At 32.1% G+C, this 12257-nt stretch overlaps 1 long non-coding RNA gene across 1 annotated transcript in view; it reads left to right on the forward strand.

The window, feature by feature from the left end:
• LOC129312808 (uncharacterized) overlaps positions 1 to 12048 on the forward strand; it is a 30965-nt gene extending 18917 nt beyond the window's left edge. Inside the window, exons 3-4 of the long non-coding RNA XR_008593701.1 lie at positions 11698 to 11817; positions 11906 to 12048. This is a non-coding gene — a long non-coding RNA (uncharacterized LOC129312808). The remainder of the gene's footprint in view (positions 1 to 11697; positions 11818 to 11905) is intronic.
• Positions 12049 to 12257: the final 209 nt, after the last annotated feature.

Raw genomic sequence — 12257 nt, forward strand, 5'->3', positions numbered from 1 at the left:
GATGCTAAGGCCTCTGTGTCATATATCGCAGTGTATGGCTCCTGTTTTAGCTTAATTTGGTTGATTTGAATATGTTTTCTTGTTAACCTTAATGTACTTATATATAATGCTTCTACTGTATAGTTTTTTCACAACTTGAGTATTTTATGAAATGGTTTTAGAAATGTTTTATATCGGGATCCTAAGCTTTCAAAGTAAATGATTTTGCATTTATTAGTGGATGCATGGAAGGTTGTATGGTAATGTTGTTAAGGGTATTACATACGACACCTTGGTTCATAGTGGCTGATGTAACATCTTGATTTCATAATTTTGAAATTAATTTCTAATTAAGAGTAAATTAATAAATTAATGATTAACTAGGATATAGGATGACAATTTGTTGTTTTGACTTGTTGGAATATTGAATGAGAAGATAAGAATGGAAGGATTGTATTTTAAAATTAAGCGGGTGCGCCTAGTGTTGATTTTCCTTATTGTGCCATGCATTGCAATGCACAACGTAGAAAGTTCGTTTAAATGATGTTGTCAACTTGTGATTTCAAGGAGGAGAAGGGAGGAAACAGATAAGAAAAGGAGAGAAGAGAGCTTTGTTCATCTAGAATAACAAATCTTAGGAGCTCGGGAGGCATTTCTGACCAGTAGCTTATTAATAGGATTTAGTCACTTACCCTCAACATTAAACTAAAGCTAACCCTAATACAATAAATGCCCAACCCTAGGTCATCTCTCAAGGAATGGTTTCAAGTCTAACAAAAGGTATCTAGTGAAATAAATCACCCAACGTTTAAAGTTGATTAATTAATTGCTAACCTAATTATCTAATAAATTAGACTAACAAACTAAACCTAATTATGAAAGAAGTGGCTTCCCAATTTAAGTAGGAACCCTAGGGTATTACTAATGGAAGAATCCTAATTCTTAATCAAACATGGCAGCTCACTTAACTCCTCTTCCTTGGCTGAAATATAAGTTTACCTAAGATATCTCAAGTACCTTAGCTTTAATAATTCAATTCCCTAAGTGTTATTACAAGCCCTTTAGTTAACCTTACTAGCTTAGCTCTAAAATTAACCAAGTGTTTAGTTAAAATTCATTCCCAATTACCACTACCCAAATCTGTACCTAAGTTCAAAACTATGAAAACTCGAGCAACTCATCAAGTATTCACCACACAATTACATGTTAGGCTAATACAAGACATTCACCCATTGAAATCACACATTACCATGCAAATTCATAGAGTGGATGAAATTACAACAGAAACAAGAGCATGAAATTCAAATAAACAATCTTGTTTCAAAATTACAAATTACAAACAACCATGAAACTACAGTCAAATTAAACCACAATCAACAATAATCATGGTATTCTAATGGAATTGAAACAAGATGAAGAAATAGTTGAGCTTAGCCAAATGAAGACTTCAAAACTCCTCTTCTATCAAATCTCCCTTAGGATTCTATAAAGATTCTAGCTAGAAAACATAAAGAAAATCTTGCCTCCATTAAGAACACTAAGTGGCTGAGTATGTTGCTCCATAGTCTTGATGAATTGAGCTCAAATCTTCTTCCAAGTGTTTGGGGTAAGGTCGGCCTTGAGAGAGGAGAAGAATGGTATAAGAATTGAGTGGATTTGATGGTAAAAAGTGGAAAAAAAGGTGGCTGGACATGTTGGAGTGTAGAGAGAAAAATTGGAGAAAATGAAGAACACCAAATGAAGAGAGAGAAATTGTGGAAGATGAATGAGATGATCATTGATCCAATTTTAAGGGGCAAATGGCGTGCTCAATTGTGTTTCCCCATCAGCTGAAGCCCAATTAAAAAATAAGAAAAGAAAATAAAAGAAAACTGGGAGCCTTGTCATACTTGCAAGGTGGCATCCTCCTATTAGCTTGTAGATGATTCAAATGTGTATATAATTTTTCATGTGTCATTCACATCATTTAAGCTGATTTAATCTCTCAAAAATATCATAAATCATGTGCAAATGCTCAGCCATTGACCTCAAGGAGTGTTAACCTCAATTGCCCAATTGATGCACAAGTCATATGCCTCCTATGTCATGTAAATCAAATAATTCCATTAAATAGCATGTGATATAATAAAATATAATTAGTGTCTATAATTAAATTCATAATTAGAAGGGATAATTTATTAAATTAACTAAGTTTTAGACTATACAAAATTATATAAAAACTTTCACATAAAGGCAAACTGAAAACTAAGTCAAATTAACATACTGTAGAAAGTGTTGACTTTTTATTTAATTACTTTCAAACTAAAATAAATTTTAAAAATATAATTTCACCACTCATCAACTAAACATAAAATACACCTTTTCAATTTTTCTTGTGCATTTCCTCAAAAGTTTATTTTTTGAATCAAAATACTTTTAGTGCACTAAATATAGAAACTTAGGTAAAATTTTAAATTTAATGTAATGTGTGCACTTTGAAATGATAAAACATTAATAAAAGGGTCCTAATTGACACATAAAAGTGTGTAACAAATGTGTTATATCACTTACCTGGTAAGCTTTGTACCGCTCTTAGCTTTAGTTCTACCTTAATTTCTCTTAGTATAAGTTATAGAAAAATTGAATCGAAAAGTTTTAAGGAGTTTGTTTCATATCCTTTAATAATAGAAAGGTTCTCAAGGATTAAATTAAGGTTTTATGACTAGTTTAAAGTTAAATGATAAAGCTTTGAAATTATAAGCTTAAATTAGCTCTAAACTAAAAGGGAAATAGGAATGAAGTTGTCAAAGAGGTGCATTGGGATTGATCAAAGTGGTAGAAAAAGGTGATTGGAATGTAATGAGCCTAAATTGACCAAGTGAAAGGGAAATAATAGTTAAATGTAGTTGTAAATGATAATTAATGCCAGTGGTCAATTTGATTAATTGATGAAATAATGCTAATTAAATGTAGATTGTCGTGTTGTGTGTGTAACTTAAGAGATAAGGCGTGTGGGAACATTAACTATTGTGAAATAATCCATGGGTAACCCTTTCTTGTGACAAAAAGGTTGAGATAACTAAATAAATTACTCTATTTGATTGTCTATTGTAACTGTTTGTGAGTATTATAGCTATTACATGAAATTATTTTAAATTGTGCATGTTTTGAAAAAATTCATCATTGTTGCATAAAAAAGAATTTCAAATAAATAAGTTTATGGGAATTTATGATTATAGAACTATATATATGAATTTGAATACAAACCACTTGTTTGTATGTGAGCATGATCAAAGAGGGTGGAAGTTCACCCATAAGGAGAAGTAGTGAGACATCAATAAGGCATCATTCTCCTGAGTGCCCACCAATTGATGAAGCCCTAAGTGGCTTTAAGTCATCAATAAAAAAAATAAAATGTAGTTAGAAGTATTCTATGTTATCTCCTAAGAGAGCAAATGCATACAAATATTAAACCAATCGCCAACAAGTTAAAGAGTGATTCAAATGTCTAAAAGTGCAAGGAAATAGATGTTTGTAATTTCAGATTAATGTGTAATGGAATGAATATGTGAGATGATTAGCTCAAATTAGAATCCCTTGTGATAATCCTCGAATTTCAAGTTTGCAACCACACTCATAATCACAATTAGCTTAATGAAGAACAATTCAAGTGAATCATTCAATCCAATGATCACTAAAGAGTTTAAGCCAAGTGAATCAAGATTAATAATGTGATTCAGCCTTGTTCATTCACACAAAATTCTAACTAAATTAAGTAGTGGAATAACTTCTCAAACCAAATTCATATAAACATATATGGATCTAGCTTGAGCCTCAAGAGAAATCTGAGCAAGAACACTAAGAACATATAATCATATTCAAGAACATTCAAATGAATTCATAAATTTCAGAACTAAAACACAATATTAAATCTCAAAATCAACATCCACAACATCAACTTAACAAGAAATGGAATCAAAATCATAAACCTAGCTAGGCATACAAATTTTGAAATCCTCAAGAAAGAAGAAGAAATTGAACAATTGAAACTACAAGTGAGGGAAAACAAATTTGAAAATCTCAAATCACAAGCTTTGTGAAGACTCAACCACTCATGCTCCTCTCCAAGACTTTGTTGAGTTCTTGAGCTTGAATGACTTCCATGGATGATGCAAGAAGAAGAAGTAGAAATCTAGAAATGAAGTGTTGAAGCTTGGACGAAATCTGAAGTGCATTGGAGGAAGAGGATGAACGAACTTAATGAACAAAGAAGAAGAGATTCAGAATTTCTAAAGATAGATGAGAGATAGATGAAAATCAAAGATGAAGAAGAAGAGAGAATTCTAGACTAAAAGCTGAAGATAAAGGGAATAATAAACCTAAAATGAAATTGAAGGGATTAAGTATGTGTGAAAAATGTGAGTGGTGATAAAAACAAGTGAGTGGTGAAAAAATTAACGTAATTCCATATCTAAATTGTTAGAGAATGAGCTGGGAATAAATTTGAAATGGGAATAAAAATGAGGTGGAAAATATGGCAAGGTACATGTTAACATGTGTAGGAAATGTGACTCCTCTTTGGCTTATAATAAGCTACCACATATGCTTCCTAAGATCAGATCATGAAATCATGCACAAAATGCTTTCTCCTTGCCTTGATGATGTGTCCCACAATGCTTCCCATTCTCCTTGTCTTTTATTTAATTAATATTCCTCAATTAATTTTAGAAATTAATGACACCAATTAGCTCTTCCTTGCACCTTTTATTATTTAATTGCCACCTCTCAAATTCCTCTAAGCAAGTTGACTAGTCCTTAATCATTGATTCCAAAATTGCCCTCATAAATTTGAAAATAAAAACACAAAGACTAAATAAATTCTAAAAAGGGGAATTAAAAAGGAAGAGAAGAGAGATAATGCCCAAGGTATTAAATTAGAGTTTGGAAGTGACAATTCAACACCAAATAGAAAGATTATGTTTAATATGATCAACATAGAAAAGATAGCTCAAAATCGAGAATGAAACCCTAATATGCACAATTTGATGCAAAAACCAAGTGTTTTGATATTTAAAATATATGAATGATCAATTCCCCCACACATGGCTTTTTCTCTTTGAGAAAAACTCTCTAAAACCCTAGAAGAAAAAACAAAACAAAGTAGCAAGCTCTCAAGAGTAAATCAAATTCTCAAAGCAAATGCATTCTCACAAGAACTAAATATATGTTGCAATCTTTTTAGAGGAAACCTTAATGCATCACAAGTAAGCCATTTTGAAAGCATGTAATCTCAAAGAGAAACCTCACCAAATTAGTATTTTGCACTCTATCACTTAAAGTTTAAGGCATATATGTATTTCACTTAAATTTCTTGGCAAGTCATCCTACTATAGGCTTGGAATCTCCCTATCTCTCTACTACTAAGATATAAGGGTTCTCAAAAATCATATGGACTTTCTTAAGATTGTAATATGCTCAATGAAGGATAAACTCATATTTACATGTGAAGGGGTGAGGATTGGCTCAAGAAACTTGTCTTGGCCACAATGTGGGCATGCATAATGTATAAGATTACCAAAAACTAAACCAAGTAGATAATATATAAGGATCATGAATGGAATAATGAAATGGCCAAAAGTGAAGTGAATAGAGATGAAATGGAAATCTTCAAATAGGAAAAAGTTAATCATATGAAAAACCTTAGGAAGCTTGCTTGTTCAAACTTAACTCTTTCTTTACTATTCTTTGATCCACTTTGGATCTTTTCTTCTCAAATATTTTTCTTTCTTACTTACAGTCTTTTTTTTTTCTTTCCTTTCATTTTTTTCTCTTTCTCTTTTCTTTCTTTCTTTTCTCTTTTCTACAACAATGAGTAGCTTCCAATACTTGGGTACAACAAAAAGAATGCTCCTGAACATAAAAATGGAATGGAATGGGCAATATGAATGAATAGAATGAATCCAAATAGATGTTATTTACTAAGCTTATTTCAAAGTAGTCAAGTACATTGAAACATACCAAATGAAAAGTACATGCAATCTATCAAAAAATAAAGCTTGAATGTTTAAAAATGAAGAAAATAAAGAAAGGCTCTCTTTGTCTAAGCAAAGGATATTCAAGTAATCAAGGTTAGCTAAAGACCTTGGACACTTTAATAATAGCCATAATTACTTTTCCTATAACTAATGCACAACTATGGCCTCAAGTAAGAAAGAAAACATGTTCTAGAGGATTAACAATACCAAGGAAGAAAGAATTTTCAACAATTGAAGGCTCCTTCCATATAGACTATTTCTTGCTTCTCTTAATCAATTACACTCAACCAAATGATTTTTTGCTTGAAAATATATTTGAATTAAAAATAGTAACATCTCAAGAGTTCAAATTCAAATGCAAGAACTAGGATCCTTTTCAAAACTCAAGATTGCTCATAAATTTTTTTTTTCAAAACTTTTTACAAAACATTTTCTCCCATACTTAAACAATGCATTGTCCTTAATGTATGCAAACACATGATGGAAAGTATTAAACTCAAAGCTGGAATGCATGTGAAAATGTAAGAAAAAGTGATGAGTTTTCAAAAATAAAGGCTAAAAACAGCAAAGAAACAAGGATACAACAAGTGAAAACCTCAAACAAAACCTACACAAAGATGAGAAATTTTTTATTTTGAATTTTTTTTCTACCTACTGAATTAGGTTATATCTCCCCCACACTTCAACAAATCCATATCATCAAACACACACAAAGCATGGCACAAATACAACAAACAAACTTAGAATTGTGCAAATAGTGTATTATAGTAATCAATTAAGAACAGTGTGAAAGATGGAGAGATACAACCTTTGAAGAACTCATGGAAATGGTATCCTCTTTACAAGCTCTTTTTCTTTCTTGATTTCATCCTTAATGTGAGGGATAAATTCCATCTTAAGCGCTCATATTCCTCTGCATGAATATCATTAACCTTAATCATAGCCTTTATGATCACCCAGTCAAAGGTGACTTTTGACTAGGTCAAAGTTCAATGGTCATCATGTAGGAATCCATGATGATCTCAGGTCAAAGGGCTTAGTAATATAGTTACATATGAGATAAGCTTATGACTTGTACCATGCAACTTTCTCATAGAGGGTTAGTCCAGCACCTTATACTCTTTCAAGTGCCTATGACTTTAATTTGTATCTTTATAATTAATCAAAGTCATACTAGTCTTGTTTCATCTATGATCCCTTATAGATGACCCCGATCAGGGATATTTAAAACAATCACTATAGTTGGTCTAAGGATACAGTTACCATAGTAAAAATGCAATTGATATAATAACAAAAGATAAATTCATTGATTAATAATGTGCATAGTACAATGATTGGCTCTAGGGCATAATTTTCAATAGAAGGAACATACAAGCAATATGAATTGTCATGCTAATTAGGTTGTGTTAATTTTCTAATACTTTTCTCTTCACTTGGATTATGCAACTCTACAAACTCATTGTTCACATGACCATCACCATGCAAATGCTCATTTTTCATGTCCATTGCCATTCTTATGACCTTCATGCCCATGCAAGTGCTCATGACCTAGTCTACCCTCCATTATAGAATTACACATTAAATGAGAATTAAGTTGAGGTTGAGACCTCTTTAATTTCCAAAATGTCTTTTCAATTTTAGGATCTAACTCCACAAATGATGTTTCCTATAGGTCATGCACAAACTAAGCTCAAGTTATGTAAGAACAACACAATAGCTAAACCTAAATGCAAACAAACAAAAAAATAACATAAAATGAATAGAGAGAGAGTTAGAAATTCACATTTTGGAAATCTTGTAATTTGCTCTCTGGAGTCAGTGAGATTGTGAATTTTGTAGAAGAAAATACATAAGTCCAAATCTCTGGAAAAATTTATGGAATATAGATAAGATATAGAGAATAAGGATATAAGAATTTTAGCCCAGAACTCCTTCTCAATTGCTCCCAAAAAAACACACAAAATGTTCAATAGTTTTGGAGAAACATAATTTCGTCCAAATGATGCTAAGAAATTCCAACACTCTTTCAAAAATGTTAAAGACAAAATTAATGAAAATTTCAAACATAGAAGATAGAGCTAAGATAAAGAGGAAAAATTGGTGTAAAAAATCTGGTTAGCTGGACACATAGTCTGGAAAATATGCTTACAGAAATTCACCTTAGCATTTTGGAATCCTCTATAAAGGTTTCCTAGACCTTATTGGCTTATAATATGTGCAAAACTCAATTCCCATATCCAAAATTCACCAAAATTGTTTTGAATTGAATCTAAAATGTTTAGCTTTCCAATGAATAAAATTTTAAGAAAAAAGTCCTCCCAAGTTGTTTCCAATGAATTTAAGAAAACAAGGCAGAAAAGCTGGAAACAAGGTGATCTCTAGCGCTACTCTTTACAAACTAAAATGCAACCTTTTTTTTCAAAAATTTTTGACACAAGAACATTAAAATCAGTAAACAACAAAAAGAATTAACACTAAGCTGAAGATTACCAAAGCAAATGCAACCTAAACACGCAAACAAGTCTAAAACAATCAAAGACACCAAAGCTATACAGCACTTCCAGCAACTTTCAGCAACAAAGTAACTCAACAAAAGATCAAAACGAATGGTAAAAATTATGGAAAATTCTTAGAATTAAATTCTAACAACTAAACACACAAAGATATACTAAACCAAACACAAAATACACACAAAATACACTAGAAAACAAAAAATTACAGCAAAAAAATTTGAAAATTCTAGAAAAATTCCAGCAAAGGAAAATGCTTCAAAAATACAAATTAAACACTAAATAACCTTAAAATTAAATCTAGCACACTCCCCAACAACATGGCTAAATTTTCCTATCAAAATAATACTAGTTCTAACCCTAATATAGCATAGGGTCATTTTTTTGGTCATCTCCCTTATGAGTAGCTCAATTCAATTATGAAGTCACCTAGTGGACAAATTACCCAATATTAAGAGAGGCTAGTGATAAGTCATATTTGTTACAATTTTTTCTTAGGCATTTAGGACACATTTCATAGTAAGAAACCCTAGAATGTATATTTTTGGTGTTAAATTAGAGTTTTATGTCCTGGAGAAAATTTATATATATTAGGGGTATTTTGATCATTTTGCACTTTGTTGGGAATTTAAGAGCGAATCTTAAATTTTATGTGTGCATTGGTAGTTGGTCAAAATATTTGATCTTCAAAGTAGCATTGGACCCAAGGTTAAAAGTCAAACATTTGGGGTTGACTTGTTAATATGCATGCATGGCCACTTTAAATTTCTCATGCGTGTTTGTGAATATTTGAATGGATTTTGAAGACACATGCAAAAAGATATTAGGATTTGAATATTTTCATATTTTATCACATTTGCAAATACCAATGTTTTGAAACCCAGACCGGACATCGAACCAGAAAGAGCAACAGGTTGCTGTTTTTATGGTCTAACCAATTACACCGACAGTTGAACCGGTAACATAAAAATTAAATAAAAATTAATATTTATATGCACAACTATATAAATAAAACATTAATTTGTCAATTGTGCTTGGGATCTTGACTCTAAAAGCTAGATGTTTAGACCGTTAGAACTAGAGGTAGAGGCATGTCAGTATAAGCTTGTGATCTTAAAGGAAAATACTAGAGTTTGAGGCACACCATCATGTCATAACTCACAAGCTTCTGGTCTCGATGTCAAAGGTTGGATTTCTAGAGTTGGAGCCAAAGGTTGGAAGAGAAGTTAGAGATTGAGCTTAGGCCATGAAGGAGAGATTAGAGATTAGAAAAGTGAAGAAAAGAGAGAATTAGTGATTAGAGAAGAGAAATTGTGAATCTAAACAACTTAGCCTAATTTTCTCTTTTTTTTAAATTTTTTTGCTTTGAACCGGGTTGACCCAACTGCGGTTTCTGGGTCAAAGGCAGTTCTCTCAAAACTGGCCAATTCAATCCAAGTCAACTCAGGTTAAATGTTAGATTAGTTTAATTGGTTGACCCAAACCGTTTTACTCAGTAGGTGGCGGTCAGATCGGTTGGACCGTTCGATCCGGTCCAGTTTTAACAACATTTGCAAATACCTTAGTCAAATTTCATGACCTTGCATAGAAGAGACTTATAGTTCAAGACTTGGCTTCACACATAAGGATCTTGAAGACACATGAATCAAATCTGAGATGGCTTCAAGGGGTGTGAATTTCATGGTTAAATGAGGAGCACATGAGGTTTACTATGCACTTGCACACAAGAGATTAAAGATGATATCATGATGACTTGTCTTATTCAAGATAGTTCCAATTTGGCTAGAAGGCTTGTGTTTAGGCTTGATTTCCAAGCCTAGTTAAGAGACCACAAGAGCTTAATATGTTCATGCACATATGAGATTAAGAGAATTAGCAAGAGCAATATTGGAATTATCACCCTAATTGATGTGCAACCTAGACTACCCCTTAACCTTACTTTGCCTAATCACTTGTAATTGATTTCGTAGCAACTTGCTAATCAGGTCATCATCTAGGAATTTTGGCTAAACACATTTTGTCTAGGTCTTTGATTAATTTTCATATCATTAACTCCATTTTCTTAGTTTTCAAGTTCTAAGTTCCTCTAAATTCTCTCACTTCTCTCTCTTTTATATCTTTCAATCTAATCATCCAAATTTCACAAAAATCATATCAATCACTTCTGCTCATCTTCCTCTCCATAACCTAGAGCTTTCACTAGGATCAAGCATTACTAAGCTTGGGGGATTTCTAAGGGAAGAATGGCCATGATCATAGAGATTCACATTGGTGTCAACTTGAAATACAAGGCTAAATTCTTGAAGGAGCTACTATGTAGAGGAAGAAGCCTTGAGTTTATATTTCTTTCTAGCTAGATTTGAATTTCTTCTATACTTTTCTCTCTCTAGAATTATAAATTTGTATGACACTTTGATCTTGAGATTTCAAGTAATGGTTTATGTGATTGAGAAATACTTTTTGCAACTTGAGTTTTGTTTTCTCAAGCACATTATTTTGTCATGCTTAGCCATAATCTTAGTGTAGCTTAATGAGTATAACATGTCTTCTTGGCATAATCTTGCCAACTTTAATGCATGTGAATATTTTCATGCATCATAAGTATGTTAATCCTATTAGTATGTGCTTGACCTAATTGACTCATACTTGTAACACTTTGGTTGGGCTTCTTGCTAGCTAGGCCTTGGGTTACCTTGGTTCATAATTTTGAATTAAGGTTGGTTAATGTATTAGCTAAATCCTAATTAATATAACTAAGTGATTAAAGCCAAATAGCTGGGAGAGTAATGCATTCTTTTCGATATTTTGTGGGATCAAAATATATTAAAAGAGTGGGTGGAAACATTAGTTTCAAGGTCCCCACTTTAATTAGACCTTTGGTAACCTAACAATAATGGGATGAATTTGTTGCATCTCATTTTCAAATAGAATTTTAGGTGATTTTACTTTACCAATTGATTTTAATTTTCTAATAATCTTATGCTATATTATAAGTTTAATTGATTTTAATTTTTTCACAGCAATTGAGCCAACAAAATCAAGAGTTTGTTAAGAAAAATTCATATCCTTTTAAGAAAGGGTGTGTGGGGTATTCAGGCATACAGGAAAAGTTGGTATTTATTAATTTTAAAATTACTCCACATTTATTTTTTATATTTGCTAATTGCTAATTCTTTTACTATTGACATGCACAGATTGAGCAAGAAGGCACAGGAGTTAGTAGCATATCCCGCCATGTTCTTTTCATAGAAGGCCGAACCAATAAAGAAGGTAACATTACAGATAAGCATGTTCAGGAGATAGCTAATAAATGTGTAAGCATCAATATTATTAATTTGACATAATAAATTTAATTTTTTCATTCAAACAAATAATTTAAGTTTTTCAATTTGTGTCACATAGGCTGTTATCTCAAATGAAGTCTCAAAGGGTGAGCGTTCGGAGGATGAAGATATCTTGGGTCAGGCATTGGGTAAACCTGACCACCCCAGACGTGTTAGGGGTGTTGGTTTTGGCGTCACCAAGAAGCAAGTATTTGGGACTACAAAGCCATCAAAAGGTGCAACGCCTTCTTCAGTTGAGTTTAATGCACTAAAAGATAAGGTTGATAGGCTGCATATGTTGGTTGATGTATTGCTCACATCCCAAGGAAAGACATCCACTCCTGTGGAAATTAGTCCCAATAATAAGAGAGACAGTTGCACCATAGCTCATCCTTCTCATCCAAACCTTCCTAAGGCAATATTAATATTTT

The sequence above is a fragment of the Prosopis cineraria genome, unplaced genomic scaffold (genome assembly GCF_029017545.1).
Source record: "Prosopis cineraria cultivar Desert tree isolate PC_DT_omini unplaced genomic scaffold, ASM2901754v1 PC6, whole genome shotgun sequence".
Taxonomy (NCBI): domain Eukaryota; kingdom Viridiplantae; phylum Streptophyta; class Magnoliopsida; order Fabales; family Fabaceae; genus Prosopis; species Prosopis cineraria.